This window comes from Mesoplodon mirus, assembly GCF_964341445.2.
Source record: "Mesoplodon mirus genome assembly, chromosome: 3".
NCBI lineage: Eukaryota > Metazoa > Chordata > Mammalia > Artiodactyla > Ziphiidae > Mesoplodon > Mesoplodon mirus.
The window spans coordinates 176,842,890-176,853,679 of NC_138978.1; the positions used below are offsets into that span (position 1 = coordinate 176,842,890).

Consider the following 10,790-nt stretch of genomic DNA (forward strand, 5'->3'; position numbering starts at 1 on the left):
TTCTGCCCATTTTTTGATTGGGTTGTTTGGTTTTTGATATTGAGTTGTGTGAGCATAACAAATTTTTAAATAACAGTTCTATTGACATATAATTCACATACAATACATTCACCCATTTAAAGTATACAATTCAACGGTTTTTAGTATATTCACAGAGTTGTGCAACACACAATACATGGTCTTTTGTGACTGGCTTTTTTTACTAGCATGTTTCCAAGTTTCATCTGTGTTGTAGCATTATACTTAATTTTTAAAGTGATCCATTTACTCCTCATCTCACTGGAATCTGGCTTCTGAACCCACCTCTTTATTAAAATGACTCGTGTAGGTCACAAGTAATTTCCTCATTATACAGTCTAGTGGACATATCTCAGGCTTCATTTCAACCTCATTCAGCACAAATATGGGCTGAGTGTTAACTAAATGCCAATTTTTACTGGTATCACTGACTTCCTTCTCTCTGACTTGCTTCTTCCTTAAATGCCACACCTCATGCTCATTTGCCTGTTTCCCTGTCTGGACCTTCTCTGTCTGCTTCCTTGGTTCTCCCTTCCCCTCTCCTTTGGCTTGTCTTTGGCATTTGTCCCCTCCTTTGACGTTCTTCCAGTGATATCCAGCAGACTGGTATCCTCAATCTGACACAACCCTCAGTCAGGTTGTATCTTCAACTCTAACCTCTGTTTCTCCACCTGCCTGCTAGACCTTTCTCTCTGGGTGTTGCACGGGTGCCTCACACTCCACGCTAGGTGGAATCTCTCCTCTGCATAACCCAGCACTTCTCTGAAGCCACTTAAATTCTGCCTTATACTCTTTCATTCAACAAAATTATTTACTCGAGGCCTGTGTCACAACCATGCTCTGCCAGATCATTGGTCAGGCCAAGAATCATCCTAGCTTGTCTTCGTATTTATTGGAGCAGGAGGTACTGGAGCAGCACTGTATGTCTGGTGCCTGGCATTGTTCCATCCAGATGTCAGCTGGGACAGAAATAATAACCCAGAACCCTGGAACAAAGTGGGCCCCAATGATTAATACAAGTTCTACCCAGTGAATGTAGATTACAGCAAAGTGAAGAAAGAAGGTCCAGACTTCTAAATGAAATGTTTCACTATAAAGCTGCTTAGAATGAAGGTCTTCCAGAAGCCATCCGCACAATTTTGCACTTGACCAGGAAATAGTTCCCCTCTCAATGCGTGATCATGTTGGTGTATTGTGTTGGGGTTTACACTGATTAATAAATAATCTGAAACTTAAAAAAAAAAGTTACTGAGAATCTGCTGCTGTTTGAAGTACTAAAGACATGTTAGAAAAGAAAACAAAGTCCCTTTTCTCCAAGAGCTTCCCTTCTAGGGAGAGAGCCAGGTGATCAACCATGAACCTGCAATATGGCCAGTGGTGATGAGTTCCTTAAAACAATTAGAGCAGGGTAAAGGGATCAAAAGTGACAGTGGGCTGTGCTGGTTATTCTCTGCTTACTGTCCCTCCCTCCCATACAATTCATCCATCGTGCTCCCTCTCAGCCCTGTTCCATGCCCCAGGGACTGGCCTACAAGGCTTCTTTCACCCAAGCTCCCTTGCCCTCTGCCTTCCTATTGGCTTAGGCAGAAAGAGGAGATGAGAGAGTGGGGGGCAGTGGTGTGGTAGTAAATGTTTATCAGCCAGCTCTCCAAGGAAAAGCAACCTGATTTGTAGCATTTGCCCATTTCTGTGGTATAAATACTCCACCTTGAGAGATTTCAAACAGCCATCTTGATGTCGGAGTTGGAAAGAGATGCTTACCATGGGCCCTGATGAACCAGTATGAGCCAGTTTCAACACACCATTGGTGGGAGGAGTGGGAAGTCTGGGAATGTCTTCTCAGCTTCCGCTTGTCCTCGGTCCTGGCAGGGGCTGCATCCCTTCAGGACTGCAGCTCTAGACAACAGTGCCTCTTAGGCCACTCCAGCTCTAACGAGATGCTGATACTCCCATTCCCTCCTCCTCCCTCTTTAGGCCTGGGATTGGGAACAGCTTCTCAGTGAAGCTGGTCCCTGGGTGCCTCACTATCCCTAGTTTCCTTTCCCTACTCCCAGCTCTCCATTAATGTTCTTCAAAATCCTTGTGGAATGTACCTTCTGTTTCCCATGGGACCCAGACTCAGGAGGGTTGTCAAAGACAACAGGAGGGTTGTCTTTTTTCGTAGAGTGCACAGGAAGGCCTTTCTCATACTGTAACACTGAAGCACAGAATGAGGGTGTGGGAAGTGATTTGTGTGTTGATCCTGCCACCTCCTCTCCAGTTTCCCCATCCCCATGCCTGGTAACCATTTCTCTTGTATTTGATTTCTAGCAGTGCCAATCCCAGTTCTTTGCATGTATCCAAAAAAACATTTGTTGAATTGTAGCAAAACAGGGCCATCTATTGCTTTTCTTCTGCTCTCTAAAAAGTGTTCCTTGTTCCTATGAATTTCACTAATGCTCTTTCATTCTTCATTTGAATCTTCTATTGGGTCCATGCCCAGTGAGCCAGTGCTAACAGAAGCTGGTATAAAATCCTCCTACAAAAATTACAGTCCTCAAAAGAAAAAAAAAAAAACAACCACAGTCCTCTTATAAAAATTGCTGGATTTGAGGCCACAGTAGATAATTTACATAGGTTGAGAAGATGAATTCAAAAGCCATTAAATCTAAGCCTGTGAAATCAAAATCAGCACAGTTTGCTACAATTGTACTTAAACTCAACATGAAGGCCAAATGGTAAAATAGCATTCTGAAGTTACACCACTTCATACAGCTATACCACCAGTGTTCATGCTGCCTGGTGGGCCCGGGTCTGAGAACATAACGTTTCTGCTGTGGTTCTGCACTCCCCTCCCCACCGGCTGTTAACCCCCTGTGCCAAGGCAGGCTGGCTTCATGAGACCCATTGTGTCCACACCCACTCCACCCACCAAGTGGGCCTCTTGCATCATGTCAACCAGCCTATCTGCAGAGGTATCAGCTTGGTAGGGAGAATGAACTCTTTGTGGAGAAGATTAGGTTTAGGGCTGGGATTTGGGTTGAGGTTTGTGAAGGTTAATTTTATGTGTCAACTTGGCTGGGCCATGGAGGGCCAGATATGTGATTAAACATTACTCTGAATGTGTCTGTGTCTGTAAGGGTGTTTTTGTTTTTTTATATAATTTTTTATTTGTTTTATTTATTTATTTTTGGCTGCATTGGGTCTTTGTTGCTGTGTGCAGGCTTTCTCTAGTTGCATCGAGCAGGGGCTACTCTTCATTGTGGTGCATGGGCTGCTCATTGTGGTGGCTTCTCTTGTTGTGGAGCACAGGATCTAGGAGTGCAGGCCTCAGTAGTTGCAGCACGCGGGCCTTAGAGCATGTGGGCTTCAGTAGTTGCAGCATGTGGGCTCAGTTGTTGTAGCTCGTGGGCTCTAGAGCACAGACTAAGTAGTTGTGGCACACAGGCTTAGTTGCTCCGCGGCATGTGGGATCTTCCTGGACCAGGAATGCAACCCATGCCCCCTGCATTGGCAGGCAGATTCTTAACCACTGTGCCACCAGGGAAGTCCCAGAAAGGGTGTTTTTGCATGAGATTAATGTTTAAAGCAGTGACTTTGAGTGAAACAGATTGCCCTCCATACTGTGGGTGGGCCTCATCTAATCAGTTGACAGTCTGACTAGAATAAGACTGACCTTTCCTGAGCAAGAGGGAATTCTGCCAGCAGACAACCTTTGGACTTGAGCCGCAACACCAGCTCTTCCTGCAGATCTTGGACTTGCCATCCTCCATAATCATGTAAGCCAATTCCTGAAAATACATCTTTCTTTATATATACACATCTAATTGGTTCTGTTTCTCTGGAGAACCTGACTAATACAAGGTTGGAGTGGTGACTGGATTTAGGGTTAAAGTTAAGGTTCACATTAGGGCAGGGTTACACTTAGGGTTAAGATTAGAGGGAGATTGGGGCTAGATTTGGCATTCAGGTTGATTTTGAGGTAGGGGTAGGGTTAGCATGAAGGGTAAGGTTAAGAATCGGGTTAGAGTAGGGTTAGGATTAGGGTTGGCTTGAAGTTAGGGTTAGAGTTACGGTTCAGTTTAGGTTAGGGATCAAGTCAGTTAAAATTCAGTTTAGTTTTTAGGATTAATTGGGAGATTGGGATGGACATATATACACCAATATGTGTAAAATTTATAACTAATAAGAACCTGCAGTATAAACTAACTAAATAAATAAAATTCAAAAAAAAAGAAAAGAACAACAAAAAAAGAATATAGTTACCAATTTAAAAAAATTTAGTTTTTAAACAATGCCTGGGGTTAAGGAACATTAAGCTGTGGACTAGGGCTTAACAGCTGATGGTGTATCCTATCACCCTGGGCTGCCTAATTCAAGACTGCTTCTGCACTAAGAGAGAAATTTTCTTAGCCTCTGTTATTTTGTATATTATTGTTTTATGCAGCTGAACGACTCTGATTAATCCAGCACCCCACAGTGGGGTTACCTACTGCCCTACATGCATGCCAAGCACCTGTGCCTCTGTCACCAGCATATTTAGATCACAGTCCTGTGAGCACTTGTCCATGTTTTTTTGTCTGTATTCCTATTCGGCTCTGAGGTACCAGACAGCAGGAATCTAAGTTCCCAGCACACATATATAGTTCCTACAAGGAACGTTAGTGCCCCTATCTTTACTATGAAACATGGAATCCTGGCCCCCTTGGCCATATGTCTGGCTTCAAGCAACCTCAGAGCCACCTCTATATGAGAAGCCTGGAGGACAGGACTGCCCTCTGCCCATGCACTACCTCTGCAGAGGGCTAACCAGGCCAGTCTGAAAACAGTAGTATGGGGGCTTCCCTGGTGGCGCAGTGGTTGAGAGTCCGCCTGCCGAGGCAGGGGACACGGGTTCGTGCCCCAGTCTGGGAAGATCCCACGTGCCGCGGAGCGGCTGGGCCCGTGAGCCATGGCCGCTGAGCCTACGTGTCCGGAGCCTGTGCTCCACCACGGGAGAGGCCACAACAGTGAGAGGCCTGCGTACCGCAAAAAAAAAAAAAGAACAGTAGTATGGGGAAACTCTGCCCATGACACGGATTCCTTCTAAATGCAGTGATCAATTAATTGCTATGACCAGGCCCCCAAGAAGCTGCTGGGACAGGAGGCAAGCTGCACAGACTTACTGCAGAGCCGGGATTGAGGGTAAAGTTAGGAAGGGCTGCCTCATTCTTGGGCAGGACCAACCCAAGCTGTGTTCACATTCTGATTCCCAACTGCTTGTTCAGAGATAGTAAATAACAGTAGCAATTTTTATTATTATTATTATTATTACTGAGGTTTACAATATGACAGACTCCATTCTAAATGCTGTATCTGGATCATCTCATCTAATCCTTAGAGTAGCCCTATGAGGTAGATATTATTTTCCCTTTCTACAGATGAGAAACGGAGGCATAGAGATGTTAAATAATGTGCCTGAGGTCACAGAGCTGGTAAGTGGTACAGCTGGGATCAGAACCCAGACAGTCTGAGACCAGAGCCCATGCTCTTAAGCACCATGCTCCACTTCTCTCCTAAAAGACCCACTCATTCAGCAAATAATAATAGTTACTGTCTGCTGAGCACTTTCTATGAGTCCGGTTCCATACCAGTGGTTCTCAACTAGGGCAATTTTGCCCCCCAGGGAATATGTGGCGACCTCTGGGAACATTTTTGAGTATCACCACTGTGATGAGGTGTACCGTGACATTGAGTGTGTAAAGGACAGGGATGCTGCTAAACATCCTACAATGCCCAGCACAACACAGAATTATCCAGCCCAAAATAGTGCCAAGGCTGGGAAATTCTGCTCTATCCTAAACACTGTACATTTTTTGCTTTAATCATCATAATAATCCTGTGAAACCGTTGCTGTTATTCCCATTTTACAGGTGAAAAAACTAAGGTTTAGACTGAGATTAAATAATTTCTCCAAAGTCACATAACAAGTGGATGAGGAGATAATTCAAACCAAGATCTGCTGGATTCCTAAACACTTTCTGCATCCAGGCACTGTGCTATTTGATTTATATATTGTATAAAGTTTCCTATGGCTACTATCAAAAACTACACAAACTTGGTGGCTTAAAACAACAGAAATGTATTCTCTCAGGGTTCTGGAGACCAGACATCTGAAATCAGTGTCCCTGGGCCAAAATCAAGTTGTCAGCAGGGTCACACTCCTTCCAGAGGCTCTAGGAGAGAATCCACAAGTCAGCATTCCTTGGCTTGTGGCCACATCATTCCAATCTTCAAGGCCAGCATCTTCGAATCTCTCTTTCCTCCATCTTCACATCACCTTCTCCTTTGTGTGTGGTCAAATCTCCCTCTGTCTCCCTCTAATAAGGACACATGTGATTATAGTTAGAGCTCGCTCAGGTAGTTCAAAATAGTCTCCCCAGCTCAAGATCTTTTACTTAATCATAACTGCAAAGATCCTTTTTCCAAATAGTTTAAAATTTACAGATTCCAGGGATTATGGTCTAATATCTTTGGAGGCCATTATTCAGCCCACTTCACAAATATCTTCCCAACCCTGCTCATAGTTTTATTATGCCTATTTTACAGATATACCCGGCTCTGAGGGGCATGATCTGAGCTTTGGATGTGTATGGTCAAATCTATGACCCCGATCAGAGGAACCAAAAGCCCGTTCAGGAACAGCCCCACACTCACCACACACATACAAGCACACACAAACATAGATTGATCCGACAGATTTGGCCTTACAATAATTACTTCTAAATTCAGAAAATATTTTTTAACTGTAAATTACACTGCATTTTTAAAGTTGCTAGAGAAGATTACTTTTTAATCCACCTCTGTAGTCTTTATTTGCAAAGTGAAGACGTTCTTATAATGCAAATAACTGCTCCCTAGTCTAGCTGTAACTTAACGCTGACTTTTTAATGAGCTTTTTTTTAAAGTCAGGGACTCCACTGGTACTATAATATACTAATATCTAATATCTGTTCTACCTTTTTGTTTAACACTTCATATTGACCAAGGGACTTTGGTCTATATTAGCTCCTATGCTCTACATGCTAAGTCGGGGGCAGTGCGGGTGCCCGATGTGATAAGTGAAACAGGACAGGTAAAGTAAACATCAGTGACTATTCCGTTTCATCAGGCAGTTTCCAGATAGCTCCAAGGGAGAGTTCTCAGAACACTCCTTCTTGTTCTACCTTCAGAAGATTAAGATTTGGACTCATTAAAACACAGGTAACCACACCTCACCGAAGAAGATATACAGATGGCAAACGGGCATGTGAAAAGATGTTCTACATCACATGCCATCAGGGAAGTGTAAATTAAAACAATAATGAGACAATACTACATACCTATTAGAATGGCCAATACCTGGAACACTGACAACATCAAATGCTGGCGAGAATGTAAAAATAACAGGAACTCTCTCATTCACTGCTGGTGGGAATGCAAAGTGGTACAGCCACTTTGGAAGACAGCTTGGCAGTTTCTTACAAAACTAAACATACTCTTACCATATGATCCAGCAATCACGCTCCTTGGTATTTACACAAATGAGTTGAAAACTTACGTCCACACAAAAACCTGTACATTGTTTATAGCACTGTAAAGCTGTTTATTTATAATTGTCAAAACTTGGAAGCAACAAAAATGCCCTTCAGTAGGTGAATGGATAACTAACCTGTAGTACATCTAGACAATGGAGTATTATTCAATGCTTAAAGAAAAAGGAGCTGGGGGCCTCCCTGGTGGCGCAGTGGTTGAGAGTCCACCTGCCGATGCAGGGGATACGGGTTCGTGCCCCGGTCTGGGAGGATCCCATATGCCGCGGAGCGGCTGGGCCCGTGAGCCATGGCCGCTGGGCCTGCGCATCCGGAGCCTGTGCTCCGCAACGGGAGAGGCCACAACAGTGAGAGGCCCGCATACCGCAAAAAGAAAAAAAAAAAAAAAAAGGAGCTATCAAGCTATGAAAGGACATGGAGGAATCTTAACTGTATATTACTAAGTTGAAGAGACAATCTGAAGAGGCTGCATACTGTATGGTTCAAACTCTATGACATTCTGGGAAAGGCAAAACTATGGAGACAGTAAAAAGATCATTAGTGGTCTGGAGTTGGGGGAAGGAGGGATAAATTGGCAGAGCACAGAGAATTTTTAAGGCAGTGAAAACACTCTGTATGATACTATACAGATGGATACATGTCATTATACATTTGTCCAAACCCATAGAATATACAACACCAGGAATGAACCCTGATGTAAACTATGGACTTTGGGTGATGATGATGTGTCGATATAGGTTCGTCAGTTGTGACACATGTATCACTCCGCTGGGGATGTAGATAATGGGAACTCTCCGTATCTTCCTCTCAATTTTGCTGTGAACCTAAAGCTGCTCTAAAAAAAAATTAAGTCCCTCTTAAAACACACACAGGGGACCTAGGAACCTCTCTGGTGTTCATGAGACCCTTTCATTTATTCATTCATGGGCCAATGTTAGTTGAGAGCCTGTGTGCCAGGCACTACGGAGACACAATGGGGGGCAAAACCACATCTAGTCCCTGCTTTGGTGCTGCTCATGCCTGAGTGGGAGGAGTAGACCCCGCACAATGAGGACCAGGAAGAAAAAGAATGTGGCTCTGTGAAAATGGTGGCCCCCAGAGCTGACCTTCCTTTAAGACTTAGTCCAAGTACCACTGATTCCACAGGCTCCCATGGGCCTCATTCTCTGAATTCCAGCGGTCTGGCAAGGCAGCACCCCGCCATCCTCCCATAATGCAGTGGGTCAGAGCCCTCTTCTGCAACACTTTCAAACCTGGAAGCCAGTGTCCAATCAAAACAAAGAGTGAAATCACTTAAAATGAAGTGTCCCTTAAACATTTTATTTTTATGTAAATCACATAAATATCCCTCCATTCTTTTACTGTGGAGTCAAGGCTGTTCTTGTAGATCTGCCCTTGGGAGTTATGAGTCCTCTTTCTCACAGGAAGCATGTCCGTAATTTGTCCCTGAGGATTTCCAGTCTCCATTTCTTTAAAGTGAGGGGAAGTGGTAAAGACGCTTGGGAGGCAATCTGAGTTCAGAATCCTGGCTCTTCAGTATCTTTCCCCCTATCTTTTTCTCTCATCTACACCTAAATTTTTTTTGTATGATCTGCCTTTATTAAATCCTTCCAAAGCATTTAGGTTAATTTTCCAAAAAAACCTTTTGCACTCAGATTTTACCAGTTTACATGATATTAATTAAATTACGTTAAGTGCAATAACAAATCACAATCAGGTTTGGGAACAACTGATTCTGGGTAAAAAATACAGGTCGGGACTTCCCTGGTGGTCCAGTGGTTAAGAATCCTCCTTCCAATGCAGGGGACAAGGGTTGGATCCCTGGTCGGGGAACTAAGATCCCACATGCCGTGGGGCAACTAAGCCCGCGCGCTCTAGAGCCCACATGCCACAACTGGAGAGAAACCCACGCACCACAACGAAAGATCCCGCGTGCCGCAACGAAGATCCTGCGTGTGCAACTAAGACCTGATGCAGCCAAATAAATAAATAAATATTCTTTAAAAAGACAAAAAACATGTCAAGTATGGAGGCAAAAGTGTGCAGGGTTCTGGTGGGTTCTGGGTGGTTACACTTTACAGAGGACACGAGACTTCCCTGGTGGGCCAATGGTTAAGACCACTGCAGGGGGTACAGGTTCGATCCCTGGTCGAAAATGTTTTATGGAGGGCATGGGGAGTGAAGGTGAGTTAGGTGAGTGGGCTAAGCAGAGGATGGTAAGAGGGCCTCTACAGATCCTTGGCTTGAGAGCACACTCGAAGAAGTCATGGGTCCAAGCCAGTGTAGCTGGGGCATCAGGGCCTGCAGGCCCCACGGAAGGCTCTCCCAAGGTGTTTCGGAGGCTGGGGGTTAACTAAAATGGATAAAATCAGGAGACCAGAGCTGGTGGGAGGGAAGTGGGGCAGGGTGCCCTTCTGCAGCTGTCACTCAGGCCTCCAATAGTCCACTGGCAACTCCCAAGATGATCAAAACTAAATTACTGAGGGCTTGTTCTTTGTCTTTGCAACTTGCTCTAACCGTAAAAGAAAAAGCCACTTACTGCCCATCTCACGGCAAAAAAAACCTCCCTGCTGTACTCCCGCGGCTGGGCAGAAAGAGGAAGAGTGCTCCTGTTTTGTACCCCTGGCTCCCTGCTGGTCAGGCCGGTTGCACAAGCCTTGGATCAGGAGAGTCCAAAGAGCTGGAATGAAGTGGCAGCCCTACCACTCGGGAGCCAGGGAACTAGGCTGGTCCCTCCTCACTGTTCCCAGGAGAGGGATAGTACTTCACCCAGGGAGCCCCTAGGGATCACTTGCACTATCTCCCTGGCATCTCAACAGTAGTAAGCATCCCCCCCGGGCTGGGCTGAGGTTAGTTGGAGGCGTCCCTGTCTCTCTGACTGCAGGATCAACAGGTGCCTCTGTGTTACTCTGAGGACAATCGTTTAGCATGTTGTTTTTATATTTGTGTCAACACAGACTTAGTATGGAGTAGAATGAGAAATCCTCATGATGATTTAAGAGGACACCAGACTTCAGATTTTTTTTTTTTTTTTTTTTTGCGGTATGCGGGCCTCTCACTGTTGTGGCCTCTCCCGTTGCGGAGCACAGGCTCCGGATGCGCAGGCCCAGCGGCCATGGCTCACGGGCCCAGCCGCTCTGCGGCATATGGGATCCTCCCAGACCGGGGCACGAACCCGTATCCCCTGCATCGGCAGGCGGACTCTCAACCACTGCGCCACCA

General features: G+C 45.0%; 1 pseudogene across 1 annotated transcript; it reads left to right on the forward strand.

Annotated features, from left to right (window-relative positions):
* The first annotated feature begins 853 nt into the window (after positions 1-853).
* Positions 854-1,148, forward strand: LOC309800485 (cytochrome c oxidase subunit NDUFA4-like; annotated as a pseudogene). Its single transcript has one exon. The product of its transcript is annotated as a cytochrome c oxidase subunit NDUFA4-like (transcript).
* The last annotated feature ends 9,642 nt before the right edge of the window (positions 1,149-10,790 follow it).